Source organism: Vigna unguiculata, chromosome 8 (genome assembly GCF_037176805.1).
Source record: "Vigna unguiculata cultivar grain cowpea cultivar isolate G323 ecotype 2 chromosome 8, ASM3717680v1, whole genome shotgun sequence".
In the NCBI taxonomy this organism is placed as follows: Eukaryota; Viridiplantae; Streptophyta; class Magnoliopsida; order Fabales; family Fabaceae; genus Vigna; species Vigna unguiculata.
In genome coordinates this window covers 11,064,438-11,082,741 of record NC_140799.1, presented here as the reverse complement: position 1 = coordinate 11,082,741, position 18,304 = coordinate 11,064,438, and the positions used below count along the sequence as shown (strand labels likewise).

The 18,304-nt window shown below is 31.7% G+C and overlaps 2 pseudogenes; both read left to right on the top strand.

Annotated features, from left to right (window-relative positions):
- Positions 1 to 5,289, top strand: part of LOC146884131 (uncharacterized) — an 85,319-nt pseudogene extending 80,030 nt beyond the window's left edge.
- LOC146884132 (uncharacterized) lies at positions 22 to 4,806 on the top strand (annotated as a pseudogene).
- Positions 5,290 to 18,304: the final 13,015 nt, after the last annotated feature.

Genomic DNA, 18,304 nt, shown 5'->3' with positions numbered 1-18,304 from the left:
GCAGGAATATTGTGCTTTGAAATGGTAATACGCAAAGACTTGGCATCCATGGTTTGTATTAATTCTCTTACCGGGCATGATATATATACATATATATTTTGACATGTCAACACATGACTGCTAAACCATCACATACATGTTCATCTTCCCATGATAAATTCTTGAACATGTTGATGATATTTATTTGGTTAATTCTTTTTGACATGTTGATCTTTGACAAAAAGATGCAGAGGTATCGGTTTGATTCATATTAATAACTATATTTTATCATTTTACAGAAAGTCGACATGTTGATGGTCCAAAAGATATATAATAATGCGTATCCACTGGGCTACAGTATAATTAAATATTTCCATTATTATTGTTTTATGTTATTGTATAGCAACTCCTTATTATTTACAATTTAAATATGTTTAATTTTATATCTGTTAACCCTTGACCGAGACTTACACGCGTACTCGATATTCGTCATTCTTTTCTTACATGATATACGTTTTGATGGAAAGTTGGTCTAGTTAAACGTTGGATGCGTATTTTGTTTGGATTTGACATTTAAATTTTTTTTATTTCTGTTGAAATTAATTTCCTCTTATTTTAAAGTAACTAAATTGATCCTTACGAAGTTACTTGTCTTGTTCAAGAATTGATAGTTCCGAAAGGAAAAAAACAGAATTTTTTTTTGTTTTATTATAATTGAATAATCAAATAGCAATGATTACAAGTATTTTTTATCTATCATTTTTATACTTTAACATTTGGTGATTTTTTAAAGAATAAAGATTTGGTAATTGATTCATCTTTAAGTAAAATTTCGAAATTGAATTTGAGCATAAGCAATAACACATTATATGACAAAAAATTTACTCCATTTTATGTGGAATTAATATGCTTTATTTAACTTTGTATAGAGAAGCATATTTAGGTATTAACTAAATACTTATATATTTTTTTTCTAAAATATCTTTGTTGAAAAATTATTAAATAATATATTATATAATTTGAGAGTGAAAATGTTGTAGTTTGTAATCCAACTAACCAGGGTTCTGTTACTCTGGTTACAAAGCAGAATCAATCCTATAAATACATGTTTTCTGTAATCGTATAAGTGAATGAATGGGAAATACCTCTTAGCAGCTTCTAAGTATTTTTCTTTAGTATATTTTCCTTTCCTAGTGCTCCTTGACACTACAAGAAGATTGGCTATTATCTAGAAAAATTTATTTACGAAATTTTTTCATAAATAATTTTATTTTATCTACGAAGAGTAATCATAAATAATGTATACATTTGTGAATAACAGAAAACTAAATTACATATGAAAGTTTGCAGCGAAGAGGGAAGTCCTTCGATTCGCAGGTTGATTCCCTTGAGGCTAGGACCTTGAAGCAGAGGCTTCGTTTTTCAATGCCACAACTTCTCAAGTAGTGGTGAGGGTTCACTTCTTTGTTTTGTTCTTCACTTTGATGATAAGTTGAATTTGATTTGTGTTTAGGCAATTTTGACGATGACTTCTGTATTCTGTTTTAGAAATAGGATGTGGTTTGATTTTTATAACCATTTAAACCATGTTAGAATAAGTTTATGTGTAAGCACCTGCACTAGCAAGAGATGGAAGTAAAAATTTGCAATGAATTGAGCTTTTCTCATAACATATGGGATAGTTTCTCAAAAAAGTAGTGTATAGTTTTAGGTTATGAAAAACACTTAATTCGTTTTACTTATTTTCTTCTCCTATAAGTGCTTATTTAAATGCTTCTATGATGAGTTCTTCCATGATAAGTGCTTCGTCAAATTGTTTACCCAAACACATCATGTGTTATGATATTAGAAGTTTAACTTTGTTGGTATCGTGCAGCGGAATATTTAATCGTTTGGACAAAAACAAAGAGGGAGGATGAATTGGGTTCTTAATAAAAATTGTGCTTTTAAAATTTTCCCTTTTAATATCAAAGATCAATTAAAATTCTTTCCTTTATTTTAATAAACACAATAAAATAAAAAGAGTAGAGAAGAGAAAATTGCACAAAGTATTTATATTGGTTCGGATCAAAAGACCCTACGTCCCGTTGTTAATCTCTCAAAAATGAGATTAACTCAATCACTAAAATAAACAAAACTTACAATCAATGATAAGAAAGATTAGGGTTTAGAAAACACATATCTTGAATCACACAAGAGATGAAGACACCTCCCTTGAAATCCACAAGGGATGAAAACACCTTCCTTGAATCACACAAGGAATGAACACCTCCTTTGAATAACACAAAGGATGACCGGCTTCTTCTAGCAACAACAACAACACTCACTCCCTCAAGATTCCATTTGATGAAAGTTATCGCTCTACCCACACTAGGTTTTTCAAAGCCTTCCCACATAGAGTTCTGAAGTACTCAGACTTCTCTAATTTCTGTGTTTTGATAATGAAAGCCTACCACTCTATTTATAGAAGCCTATTTAGGAATTAGGTTAATAATATGAAAAGTTAAGTCACAACTGCCATAGATAATCGATTATCATAAGTGATAATTGATTATTATAGAAACTTTTCTAAAATCATTTTTCTCACTGTGATAATCTATTATCAGTCAGGATAATCTATTATCAGCAGGTGATAATCGATTATCAGTCGTGATAATCGATTATTCCAGAGGCTTTTCTCAAAAATCAGTTTTAACTAAGATAATCGATTATCACAAAGAATAATCGATTATTCCAGTAAGTTTTGCAGATAAATAAAATTTTCTTGGTGTTCTATTACTTGGGTTTTGCCTTCTTGACTCTTGACATACTAATTTTAATTATTTTAAATAACATACACAGATTACAAGACCTAAACAACTAAACCCCTAAGTCTTCAATGTATCTCTTGAATCAAAGCATTCTTTTAAGTCTTCAACATTTTTCCATGCATCATCATCAAGTCTTCCATACTTCTTCATAAGTCATCATCATCAAAACTCCTTATTGGAGGAAGATGTTCATCTTCTTCTTTTTGTCAACAATCTCCCCCTTTTTAATGATGATAAAAAATTGCTGAAGACTTGTGATATGTCCTGTTCTTAATAATACATGTATAATCTTGATATTCTTGATTACACAGGCTCTGCTCCTTATTTTTACACTTAGAACAATATTTCTAGTTATATAGGATCAATTCCTTGTTTCTATAATTATAAGGTGTTTTATTCTACCATCATACTATGCTTCAATTTTTTATGATATTCTCTTTGTGTTTGTATGCTTTTGATAGCAGTTGATATTAATATTTTGATGTTTGTATGAATAATTAATTGTTGTGGTGGTTTAATTTGGCACAGGAGGTTCTCGTGGAGATAAGGGAAGATTATGTGGAGGAAGATTCAAATGAAGGGGAATCCGAATCAGACATGTTCTAGCTTTACATATATTTTTTTTTTCCAATATTTAAGTTTTATATAAGATGATAGTTAAAGTTCATGATAAGTGGAAAGTGGTAGAGAGAAGGCTGGAATGTCTGGATAAATTGAAGTCTTTTGTTTAAGATTTTATATTTTTATTAAGATTATACATATAACAATAATTTCCATCCTCAGGCAAATCAAATTTCATTTCTGCTTTGACTTTTACATTCTACTACAATTTGTTGGCAGTAGCATTTATGATTTATTATTTTGATGGATATGCAAATATTTTGTTTGGATTTGCATGGAAGGCTTGAAATTTTTTACCATTCTTCTTAAACTCTGTATTTATGTTTTTGATTTTATGATAAACAAATTGCAGAGCCACTTATAGTTCATTTTCCATTTCACACACTTATGTCCAAGCTATTAGCTTTCAGATACTACTTATGCTTATTCAAATAACTTTTATATTTGAAATCAATCATGTATATTCTAAATTAGTGTTGAGTATTACTCTCCTATGCTTTGTTTCGTTGTTTCTCTCACTTTCTAAGTACTAGTCAAAATATGTTAATATTCTTTGCCAAGTAAACTGCAACAAGATGCTCCTAATTTGGGAAATGCTGCACCTAATGATGGGGAATATGCTCGAATCCTGGCAATAATGGATCAACTTGAGAAAGAAGAGCTTGCTGCAGAAAGTGGCAATCAGAGTGATGAAAATGATGAAAGTATGGGTGATGTTGATGAGATGTCTTATCAAGGACATATTGATAACAATCTCTAAAATTCAAAAGTAATATTCTTATTACTTTGTTGAATTTTGTCTTACAAATCTTGATAACAATAGACTTTGATAACTCATAACTCATTTTATGTGACTGTTCAAATAGGATTTTCGTTAAAGTGCACCATTGGATCAGACTAATGATAAAATTAAAAGAGCTCAACTTCCAGAAAAGCAACATCGTAAAGAAGATATAACTGATCAGTTAAATGTAAGATACCATTTTCCTTAGTTTATCACTAACTAACCTACTCATCATCCACAAATGGCCTTGAAAACTTCTTAAAGCATTTTAGAAATCCTTGCTTTGGAATATTTAGTATTAACTTTTTCTTAAAGTTTATTATGGTATGTAAACTCATCAGCTGAAGAATCATGCTTTCTCATTCTAATTTTAAAAATGCAGTTTGCTAGCCTGGAAGTGCAATCTGTTGTTAGAGGTTTGTCCTTAATAACTTGCATCTCATTTCCTTTGTGTTAGCTGTTTGGCCACCATTTTGAAATTAATTTTGCCATTGTTTTTGAACTATCAGAGAGGGAAAACATGTAGAATCCATTTATCCTAGTGAAAAGATTCCTATTGGTTCAAAAGAAAAACCAGTTCAATCAACTATGACATCAAAAACTGAGGTATGATGCTCTTATGACCCTGGTGAAAAGATTCATGTTGGTTTCTCACGTCACATGCTAAATATCTCCATTGGACCCTAGTGAGGAAGAGAAGTTAAGGAAAAAAAGTTGGTTAGTTGCTGTGGTGGCAAAAATCCTAAGGGACGAGTATATGGGGTTGGAAAACTGAATGCAAATAATCTTTGTGGGGAAGCCTTCACACAACAACCATCTAGTTCTACAACAATGGATTCACAAAAGATTTTAAGGTTGGAAGAATAAATTCGTCAATCTAGGGAGGAGTTTCATCAATCTAGGGAGGAGAATCAACGACTGTAGAGAAAATTAGAATCCCTAGTAACTATTGTTCTCACTCTTCTTCCTCCCGTCGCACAAACCATTTTGCAAGACGTCAATGAACAACCACAAAATGAGAACCAAAACCAAGATGATGCACAGGAGAGGGACCACCATCATGGATAAAACTCTTCTCATTATGCAGATTCTTAGTTAGTTTTTAAATTGTAGAACTTGAGTTATATAGATTATTTGGTAGTGTCTTAATCCATCTTATCTACTTTATTTTATATTTGTAGTTTTAATATTTTGATGTGATGATATGAATGGTGCTAAACCTTTGGATAAATATGTTGTTATATTTGAATGTGTTATTTGAATGTTGGGATGTTTTTAGGATCTACAAGTGGAGGCCAACTTTTATGTCTAGACATCACTTCTCTTGTCTATGATATAAAACTACTATATTTTCTAATTCTAGAATATTTTATGAGCTATAATTAAATAGAAAAAATTGTCTACTGCATTGTTTATAAGTAGAATTTAGACGTAAGTCCTGACATCAATCAATATATGTTAAAATATTGAATGATAATTTTTAGAAATTAAAATTATTTTAAATTTTTATAATTTTTTTTATATTATAATGTTACCTACGAAAATTTTTGTATGTACATTACCTACGAAGGTTGTCATAAATAATTACCTACAAAGATCTTCGTAGGTAATTTACATATGCAGAAAATGTTGGAGATAATTACCTACGATAGTTTTTGTAGATAATTTAACTACGAAGATTTTTGTAGGTAAATTACATACGTAGAATATTGTAGATATATTACCTACGAAAATTTTCGTAGATAAGTTACATACAAAATATTTCGTAGATAACTCTAGTTGTAAATTATCCACAACTATTTTCGTAGATAATGATGTTCATAGGTTATTCGTAGATAATTATCTACGTCTTTTTTTCGTAGATAATATTCGTAGATAAAGTTACCTACCAACTCAATACCTACGAAATTTGCTTCGTAGGTACTTCGTATGTAATTTGTAGATAACAACGCATTACCTACGAAAAGAGAACATTACCTACGAAAAATTGTCGTAGATAATAAGCTGATTTCTTGTAGTGTGAGAGGTGTGTGTAGGGAAGTAGGTGCATGCCCTACATAAATAGAAAGAGGAGATCGATGAGCGTGGTGTGATTAGAAAGTAAAAGAACACTTGTGCCAACATTGAAAGGATGAACAATGGGTCCAAAACTGCATTGAATTTTAGATTTTAATTGATGTTTATATAGTTAACTAATATAGTGTAATTTTTTGTTTTAGTTGCACTTTTGCATTTGTTTACTTGTTTTGCAGATTCTAAATCGAGAAAGGCTAACTTGGCAATGTTTCAAAGTCATTCCTAACACCAAAGGGAGTTGCTGCTGAGATGAAGGGTTGAAAGGAACCAAACTAAAAGCTACCCTTGGAGGATGCACGTGAAAGGCTTGAAATTGTAATTAGAGATGAGCTTTCAAAACCAGTTAGTTGTGCTACTTGCTATAGAGGTGAATGAACTCCAATGGACACAAGGATACACCTTAGGTGACCTGCTCCAAGGAGGGGCTACAGTTGGACAACTTGCTACCTAGGTAGTTGGCTGGTGAAAATGAGTTAATTAGTTAACCTAGTTAGGAGTTAGCGAAGTGTTAAAAGGGGACAACTTATACAAACCACACCACAACATACATCATTCAATCACTCTCGAATACACAATTCATCCACTATAGAACATTTTCTCACGATTTTCTCCCCTCTATATTCATTATTCCTATACATTTTCGGGATAATCCTTGGAGTAATGACCACATAGTAGGCGTTGGATTAAGGATTTCTCCTATTTTCCATCGTTTTTGTGAGTATTACTTTAATTTGTATCAATTGTAACTTGTTCTTGTTGTTCGTAATGAATGGGTTTTCAATTTTAGTTTCTGTTATCATGTGTTCTTCCACTTTCGAGTTTCATTTTCTGTTGATTAATTCATGAGTGAGATTTAACTAGTTGAACTATGTCATTCACTATGTTCTCAGATTCAATCAGTGAAAATGATGAATTCAAGTAGATGCATAGTCATCTAATCTTTCTCAAATTTCTTTTGAGTAGAATCTGGTGTTTAACTAATTAAACTTGACTCATGCTTGTTATTCCTGTAGAATCACTTTCGCACACTATTTCATCCAATTTCATCTGTGAATTCCATATTCTCGTGTTTCTTATGTTCATTTTTAATCCAACTGTGATGCCATATGTGATGTATTCAATGCATTTCTATAGCAATTTTGTGATTTGTTATGTTTGATTTCATATTCAGGCATTTGACCATTAATTTTGTTAAACTAGAGTTCATAATTTGGGAATGAGTTATACTTAATCATTTTGCATGATTCTTGTTTCTATGTTCAATAAATATCAGTTCAAACCATTTCGCATCATTACATCTTTGTTTCATCCATGCTATAACCATTCATGACAAGGCCATGTACTTTGCACTAGTGAGCTATCACATGTATTCATTTAGATTATGGTTTATGTATATACTCTTGTAATTTCATTTTCAGTAGGTTCATTTAGTCTAATTCATGAATTTGGAGCATGCTAGGATTATATTGAATATAGATTTAGAGTATGGAGTGATTGCTTCACATTGACATTTCATCAAACACCTTACATGCATTTTAGTTTTCTTAGTAATTTCATCAAACACCTTGCATATATACATTTCCAAACCATTTTCATTCCATTTTAGCATTAGCTTTAGTAGATTTTATAGAGATTTCCTCAATTTCACAAAAGCATGTTTAAGAATCATTTAAAGTTCATTTGTCTATCCTAGGATTGATCATTGGTTAATCACTACACTACAATAGTTAGTGAGGAAATCAAGTTTAACTAAATCTGAAGCGACTAAAGGTTTATCAAAATGTTAAATATAACCTTGATAGTTTCCTCTGCAATCAAGGTATGTAAGTTGTATACTCTATAGGACTTTGATCTTTTTGAGTAACCGATAAATGTACCTTGGTCAACCCTGGAGTGAAACTTTCTTATTTTATCCTTTGCGTTAATGATAAAGCAATCAGACCAAAAGGCATAAACATATTCTATGTTGGGTTTTTTGTTTCTCCAAATTCCATAAAGAGTTTTTTCAATCATGGGTCTTATCAGTATTATGTTTTGTACATAATAAGAAGGGGTTTCTACCCCTGCACAAAAATGCTTTGATAAGGTAAAGAGTTTTCACATGTCTTTAGCCATCTCTTGGAGAGTTATATTATTTATTTCCGAAGATCCATTTTGTTGAGGTGTTTGTATTGAAGATAAATTGTGGTGTATACCATTTGATTTTCATAACATTTATAATTTTCCCACTTAGTGCCATGGCCACTTATAATGCTAGAGATACAATAACCTTGCTCCATATTGTTTGACTTTTAGACTCAAGGTTCTTATTGGATCAAATATATTCATATGAAGAAGTTTAAGAGGTTGTGCAGTGGAAACACAATTTTTGGGTTTAAAAGAGTTTTTAAATTATTTACTCTTTTGACATGTCTCGCAAAGAATATGAGTTTTCTAAGAAAGATTTGGTAAACCTCGTACCAAATTTTGCTTTGAAAGTTTTGAAATATATTTGATGTTTAAGTGTCCTAGTTTTTTATGCCATAGTCATCTTCCATCTTCAATGAAGAGCAAGTAAGTGACATTCTATTTACATAGATCCAAGAGATTAATCTCATGAGGTTGTTCTTTGATTTGGCTATAAAGATTGTTTATCTATCAGATGCTTAGACCACAAATGTGTCCATATTCAAGGAAACCTTGTTGCTCAATAGATTATATTTCAGTTCTTTGACATATAAAACATTTTAAATGTATACTAAGGAAGCTTACCTATGGACCTAATACACAAGATCTTATCATTTTTGGCTCCATCAAAGGCTACCTTGTTGCCTTCATATTTTTAGAGGTATAAGAATGTAGAATTTGTATCCATCATGTGTCACAAACATCTTTTGTACAGAAAGTAACTTTGTTCTTGACTTTTTCCCATATATCACATTTGTAGTAGGAATTGTATACGTTCATTTTGTACCCAACTTCTTTTGGATCCTTTCCTATTAGCTTTTAGAGTTCTTATGAATCTAAACTTGGCACTAGAGTGTCTAGACTTGCATGTATGATCAAATAAGATAGGTTTCATTTTAAAAGTGTTTTTGTTGTGCCCTTTTTTTCCTAGAATATCATACCCTAGACCAAACTTACCAAACCCATGTTTGGAGGTTGAAATCATGAGATTTTAAGCTTTTGAGCTCTAAAATACTTTGAAAAATCATGCTTACAACATGTTATATTTTCCTGCAAGTCTTTTTATTTTGACCATGTTAGATGATATAGTTTGTTCTAGTGTAAAATTTTTCTCATTAGATGCAAATTTTTCCTTTTAAATCTTTAAACTTGAGTTTTAACTTCAAATATTGCTTAGATAAAGTGTTGCAATTGCTTATAAGATCTTCTAAAGAAAGATTATTTTCATCTTAAAGTAAAAGATTCGACTTTAAGAACTCTAATGTGTTAAAGTACATAAGCCCCTTAACCTAATAGAGTTTTAATGATAATAAAACATTTACACTACTAAACAAGAAAGTCTCTAGTTAGATGTGAAAAAACATGAGATGAGAAAGAGAAAACGTCTAATTGACATGTATAGTTGAATGGATTAATGAATATGTTTTGCATATCAAAATATATGGTCTAGAAATGTGTTTTCATATTTTTATTTATTGATATTTAAGTTTTATACTATTGACATAAGATAGATTACACATGCAATAAACCAAATCTTGACACTAGAGGAGTCCAAGTAGTAGATGAGTGTAAGTAGTAAACGAGTCAGTGCATTAAACAAGTACAACTGAAGAAGATCACAAAGTGAATGCATTAGACGAGCTAAGACATCAGACACCCTAAACAACTTAAGGCGTTAGACGACCTAAGACAACTCAATTCGTTAGACGACCAAGGCATTAGACCACTCAAAGAGTGTAGACTTAGTTGAACTTAGTACATCAACTTTCTACACACGTTAGACAAGTCTGAATGCGTTATGTTATTTGGCTTAGTGTTTTGCTTTCTCTAATCTCTAATTGATCATTTTTATTGATGTATTAAATTTGATATGTGAAATGGATAATTAATTAAATGAGCCACAACATTCTCAAAATTATCTTGTGATAATTACACTTTGAAAAAAATAAAGTTTTCAAAATTAAACAGTCAAGTAATGTGAACAATTGGAAATGATATGTATAAAGAGAAAATTATTTGATTGATTGAAAAGTATTATTGGAAATGATCTGTATGAGTAAACATTCACTCCTCATTCTTGATTGCCAATTATTCAAGATTTAATCCTTGGAATATTGAGATCAAATCACACCACATAGAAGACAATTTAAATAAGAAAGTATCTCTAAATAGATGCAAGAATGAGAATGGAGAGCATATGGGTTGAAATTGGGTTTCTAAATCCGGTTGCACAAGAATGATTATATATATTATAAAGAAATAAAAATTTGGAATGATACTATAATGGAAACAAAAATATTCATAGATTATAAAACTAAGAATAGAAATAATTAAACCAATTCAAGAAACAAAGGAAGAAAGAAGAATTAGAAGAACAATCTGGCTTGTATTGATTGATCATTGGTTAAACATCACAAAACAAATAATGTTTGGTCTTTAACCTATGAAAGAATTTTGAAACAGTTGAAAGATTAGAAAACAAACTAAGAATCTGAAAATGTTGGAAATGGATCAACTATCTATGGAAAGTGTCTATTGTGTTACAATACCATGAGTGATATAGGCAAGAATAGAAACCAAAAAATGGGTCAATTGTCTATAACAGGTTACAAACGTAATGATAATTATTCTGACTTACGACTAACACTATTTATAGTTATAAGTAACTCAAGTGACCAATTTACAAGTCCATCTTCCTTTCGAACTCTTAATCTTCAAATATAATGATTTGCTACCTCATAATGCATATTAATAATCTGAACTATCCATTCGAGTTCTTGACTGGCACCAACAAATTCACTAGTCCAGTAGTTCCCACATCTTTATCTCAACTCCATCCAAGTTCAATTTAGATTTCTCTCTTGTAGCTTAAGATCACTCAAGCAAGTGTAGGTTTCCTAATACATTACTTTTCTCAACACCAAGACTAGCTTACTGATATGTGTCTAAAATACCTAAATTTTCACATCAATTTAAAACTTATAATGCATGAATTGTTTATATTTTGGAAGTAAACAACCTTTTTTGAATTTAAATATATTTTGATGTATTTCAATGATTTTGGAGGAAAACAACAATGATGTAGCTGAGCCACAACTCTTGACGTTGAATACTTAAGGCACCAAAAAAATAATATGGATTTTGGCCTTACAATTGAGCGACGCATATTGGTGTTGAGCCTCACAAGAAAAATCTCTTGCATAATGAAAGTGAAGCACCCAACGAAAGGGTTAAGCTACCAAGGAAACCCTCCAAAGAAGAAACACACAAGTTTTGATCACTAGAACAAAGGGTTGAGCTGAAAGAAAACCTACCATGAGAGCAAACCCTTGTTGTTAAGCACCATAGAATGAAGCTGAGCACTGTCCAAAATTATTTATAAATATAGGGCATTACCTCTGGTTTTGTGATCTCATTCTCATCTTCTTTTGGCACTCTCTTTGTACTAAAATGGAATATCTTAGTTAGAAGCATATGAGAGGCACAACAAACTCCTAGGGCTTAGCATTTCTCAGCATTTTGAGTAGTTGAGCTCTCCTATGTTGAGGTTGGGTGTACCAGATTATAATTATAAGTACTACTACCTCTTTAATTTTTATTTATTCTTTTGTTGAATTGTTTATGGATTTATTTAGGCTTATTGTGTGTGTGTACTAACTATTCATCTTATCGCACTAGTTTGGATTGAATTGAAAAACTATCTTAAATTATGGTTCAACTAAACCATTTCATTTTGTTAGAGGCTAGTACATGCTGTAATGCTTAGGTTAGATATAAAATTCGTACACTTAAGGCAAGGATTCATTCAACTAGAAGCAAAGGAATCACATTTGGTTTGAATTCTAAGGTTCTATACTACAGGAATGGGTCTACAATTACCTTAGAGTACTTCTAAGACATTGAATAAATAACAATAAATATAAAAGATAAGTAGTAGCGCAGTAGAAGAAAAAGAGATGAATCCAACCTCAACACGTATTTGTCATTATATTTTTCAAATCTTCACTAAGTCTTGTTTTTATGATCATCATAATTTGAACAAACATTGTTCCATTGAAATTAATTCAAAACTAAATATTGGACAATCTTCTCAATCATGTGGATATGACACTTTTTGATACTACTACACACTTAACACACTTACTGGAATTGATTACAACTTTAGCATCTCACCATTTACCAATAAACATCTTCAAGTGTAGTACATTGTAAAATGAAGTTTTTCATTGCACAAAAAAAAAATCACATTTGAATTTGTATAAGAAGGTTGAACTCAAAACTAGTTTTTATTATTCTCAAAGACTAACATTTTCAAACACTTTATTACAAACTAAACTAAAAATCTATCTGAAAAACACTTTATTAACACATTTTCACAAAAAAAAAACACTAATTTATACAAGAAAGATTACATCTAAACTAAAAACAAAGAATTAAAACAAAATACTACCCAAAAGATATGCAATAGGCTACGAAAAACACGTCAAAACTAGCACTACAACATTTTTTACTTTAGGCTACACTAAACTTGCCAACATGTATAAAATTGTTGCCTAAACATAGAAAAGGCCACAATTTTAAGAACGTAGACATCTTGCGCCACATTTATTTAAATGGGGTCTATAAAAGGTGTGGGCTAAAATCTAAATAAATAGTCTAAAAACTTAAAACATGGCCTAAAATAAATTTAAATGGATATAAAAAGTAAAAGCTCGGCAAAAGAAATAAACTTAAAGTTTATTGCACAAAAAATTTCCCATTTCTTCCCTTTCTGAGAATAAAATAATGTTTAGAATGAAAAAGACTCCCTACCCTCGTAACACAAAAACAAATGCGTGCAGAATGAAAAACAAAATTTCCCTCCATTGAGAATCTTAACCTCACACCTGAAACTACAAACACACAATCATCCTCATCTTCTTTCTCACATTGGCTTCTTCCTTAGCACACCACACCACCATCTTCCTTCTAAACACACCACACAATCGTCTTCGTCTTCTTTACCACCACATCACATTGTGCAAATCTTATATGGTGAGAAACTTATGATTTTGGTTAAGTTCATTTTTATGATTTCATCACTTTTTGTTGCTTCGTTGGTAAGCTTAGGGTTTTAGTAGGACTGGATTGCTTCATTAGCTATTAGTAAGCTTAAATGCCTCTAAGCATTTATTAGTAGAATAAACAATAGGAGAAGGGAGGATGAGGAACAATTTTTCTATTTGAGAGGAGAAAAGGAGATTTTGGAAAGAGAAAGAACAAGCCCTCAACATCTTAGACGGAAGACTTTGTACTCAATTAATATTACCCAGTTCTAGTGTAATTTGTAACTCCATATCAGTTCAATTGAACAATTGAGTCCTTATTCTCATACTAGTTGGTGTCTATAAGGTTACCACGATACTGAAGAATGTTTATTTTTGTCATTTCAGTGCTAGCAAATTTTTGATTTTTGTGGTTCTATTATCTATGATCTCCACTACACTAGTACTAAGGCTCTATAATGGCTTAATATAACGAGTTGCCTAATTGATGTGCAATAATGAATTTCAGGCACCACTTTGCAGAACTGACTTCAAATAGTGGAGCGTTTGTACCACTCGTACATCAGCATAATGTTTGGATTTTAATTCTCAAATGGGTTATAGATTGATTAAAGTTAGACTAAATATGTTTTAGACTGCTTTTACCATTTTATTTGTTCATGAATGTGGTTTTTCATTGCTTGGGTTGCATGCTACTAAAGGGGTCTTAATTGAATTATTGTGATGCTTGTTGGACCTTTTCGTTTATTAATTGAGTTTATTTTTTAAACATTAGTAGGAAACAAAGTCTTTTGTTTTAATAGTTTAGTACACATTTGGGGTTTAACATGTTGTGTTTGTCTACGTTCTTTACTCCAAGGGTTTTTGTTTTAAGATGAATGAAGATGGAAATCCACAACAAATGGAAATATGCTACGTTATTTGTCTATAATAACATAATTTTTTCAATCCAACTTAGTTGTTTGGTTTAACAAGTTTGAATTTGATTTATTTCATTATGATCTCTTCATGTTGTTTAGTGCTTCTAAGACCATTAGATCCAAGAAATGTTTAGTCCTCTATAATTTGGTTTGGTTAAAACTTTATTTCATAAAACAAATTATATTTGAACATCTACGAGGCTTTGTTACACTTATATTACTGGATGCTTAATCTTATTTTGCCAAATAATTTTTTGGATTTGTGTATGTCTGATTGTTCTAAATTGTAGCTTATCTACTAGCTTGCAATTGTTTCTTTACATATCTCCTAAGTTTTATTTTCATAGAATTATTATAGTAAAAGGAAAAACACACAAGTGCATGCCAATGATAGAATTAGAAAAGCCAACCAAATATAAAAACTTACTACCTTAATAATGAGTCATTATTTTCCTCTATTCTACTACCTTTTTCGTGCCCTTCTTAATGAATGTTTATTGCTTAATTGTCTATCTTTAGTCAATTTTCATATATTAGACTTTATTTTGGTCATTATTCTGAATTTTGATTAATGTGAGATTATTTGGTCTAATTTTTTTTATAATTATTTTTAGGTATTTTGGATGAAGTAGTTTTGGAGCTTAGACACTAATCTTAAGATGCAGTGTAACACCCTAAGTGGATATTACTAGATAAAGCATGTATCATATAGTTTCTTCTAGAATTTAAAATAATATATAAAGCATGTATCATAGGGTATCCTACACCGTTACAATTTATCTCAGAAAATTCATTAACAATACACACCACACAATAACACAAATTTCAAGAACTTTACAATTCAATAAATTTATACTAATCTCACAATCGCGATAAGCTCACTTCCCAAGGCCCAAAAATCATTTTGAAATCATATGCTCTGATACCAAATGTAACACCATGGGTGGATATTACTAAATAAAGCATGTATTGCATAGTTTCTTTTGGAATTTAAAATATTATATAAAGTTTCCAAGCGCGGGAAAATTTAAAACTTATCTCGCTGCAGTTCAATTACACAACTCCATCTTTATGACAAGTTCATAGTAGAGAAAACATCATAAAATTTATTACAAAATGCCTGAATTAAAACATAGTGAAAAATCCCCCATAGTCTGCCCTGCTCCGTCTCTATGCATCAACATGCTCACCTGGGTACACATCTGCTCTCGCGTGACTTGTCACGCGATCATCGCCAAACACAAACAAAAGGGGTAAGCTGAGAAAGAAAATAACACAATAAATAAATAATAGATTTAACCCATATTTCCAAAATCAATATTATATTATAACCTTTTTAGTAGTTTAAATAAAAGAAAAAAAAATCTTATATGAAGAAAATAAAGAACCCCAACAAATAAAGGAGAACAAAATAAAGTGATATGTGGCCAATGAAAAAGAATACATCTATGCATGCACCACGAACATGAATCTGCACCAAAAATTTTTAAAGAATGGAAGCAAAATACATGTGATAGTAATTTGATATGTATATGACCCCACCTATCCAAAATAGAAAAGCATTAAGTCATGTAGCCATGCATAGTCACGTCCCATCAAAACCACCTATTTGTGATATATATTTGATGTCTAACCAAAAACTTTTGACATGTACTATATTTGATTGGTGAATACTGTGAACCTCCACTACACCACCAATGAACTAAAAGAAGCCAAACACATGAACATTTCGTAAATGCCATCTTAAAAGTTGTAGGAAGGAGTACATGCGTGGTCGTCCCAACAAGAGACAAATGTTGTTTTAAATACAATAAAAGAAACCACTAAAGAGTAACCTAGGTTTGCACCTTAACAAGGTATAAAATTTCCAATGGAAGAAAAAAAAATAACACACCGATCGACCGTGGGTTCCTTGTCCAAACATCAACACAAGATATATAAAATAATATACTAATAAAATAGGCACTAGACCACACATGAATGCAAAATAAATGGTATAGCATAATGAGAACCAAAACTACAATATAAGATTTCAGACACGAATAACAGTGATGGTAATCAACGTACATTGATTGGCTCACAAATTAGAGAATGACACTCAACATAACCACATGCGAAAGTGCATCATGAACTGATGCTCAACCTCAAAAATTCATACATAATTCAACCAAAAATAAAAAACAATCAAGATTCAACTTCATTCATCAAGAAAAAATAAAACAAGAAAATGCTTCCCCTACCTGGTTTCCTTACTCCTAGTGTACTTTCACTGATCCTTCCTTGTCCCCAATGCTTCAACCTTTGTTCCCACACTGAAAACTACTTTCCAACACTCCTTTTTCTCTCCCTCAATTTTAAATTTCGTTTCTCTTTACCTTTCCTTGTTGCCACACTTTATGACTCTCTGCTTTCTCACTCACTCTCCTCTCCCTCTCAATTTCCAGCCCCCAAAATAAATAAATAAAAATACTAAAACAAAAATTAATTAATAGCTAAGGTTAGTGGCCATTAAATTGTGTTTTTACTTATCCAACAGCTGCCTCTACGTTGCCCTCCTGGTTTCTCAAAGGAGCTATAGAGTTTCTAGGTTTCTCCTTCTTTAGCAAAAATATTAAATATGAAAAAGAATAACTCATGCTAACCAAAACTCAAACTCACACCCTTCCACCCACCAAGTTTATGCACAACCAACAAGTTATCACATGATTCATGTCAATTTTTACGTACATACAAACTTAAGCCATGCTTCCGCATTCACAATATATTTGCAAAATAAAACGAAATTAAATAAACATACTAATGGCATACATAAGACTCAAACCCAAGTCCTCTCAACATAATCAAGTGCTCTAAACCACTTAAGCTAACCCTATTCCTTGTCTAGGGTTTATCAAAGAACTCACTTAGGGTATTCTTAACCCACCATTACTTGTACTTTATTAATTATTATTTGTATGAATTTTCTGGGTCTTACATTCCCCCAAACTTAAAAGAATTTTCATCATCGAAAATTTCACTTACTAGGAAATAAGTATGGATATGATTCCTTCATAAGATCCTCCATCTCTTACATTGCCTCTTGTGTCGCTTCATAAGATCCTCCATCTCTTTCCCTCTCAGCTTCTTTACCTGAGAGTCCAATATCCTTACTGGTCTCACGTCTAAAGTCAAATCATCCCTGAATTGGACATCATCTACCTTTAGTACATGAGTGGGATCCGCAATGTATTTCCGTAATTGGGACACATGAAAACACATTGTGCAAGTTTGCCTGATGTGGTGGCAACGCGATCTCATATGCTACATGCCTAATCCTCTTGTTAATCTGATATGGCCCTATCAACTTCGGCGTCAACTTTGTGGATTTGATTGCCCTCCCAAAGACCGTGGTTGGAGTAACGCTGAGGAATACATGATCCCCCTCCTCAAATTGTAGTGGCCTTCTCCTTTTGTCTGCATATGACTTTTGTCTACTCTGTGTCACACGCATTCTATCTTGAATTAATTTGACTTTGTCTGTCGTCTTTTGTAACAACTCTGGCCCAATAGTTAGTACCTCTCCATCATAATACCAACAAAGCGGTGTTCTACACCTCCCATATAATGCCTCATACAACGCCATTCCTATACTTGAGTGGTAACTATTGTTGTATGTGAACTCCACCAAAGGAAGTACTTCACTCCAACCACCCAAGTGATCCAATACACACGCCCTAAGCAGATCTTCCAATGATTGAATCGTCCGTTCAGTTTGACCATCCATCTATGAAAGATAAGCATAACTCATTCTCAATTGGGTCCCTTGCGCTGCTTGTAATGATTGCCAAAACCGTGAAGTAAATCTCGGATCACGATCCAATACTATGCTTGCAGGAACCCCATGTAATCTGACTACATCCTGAA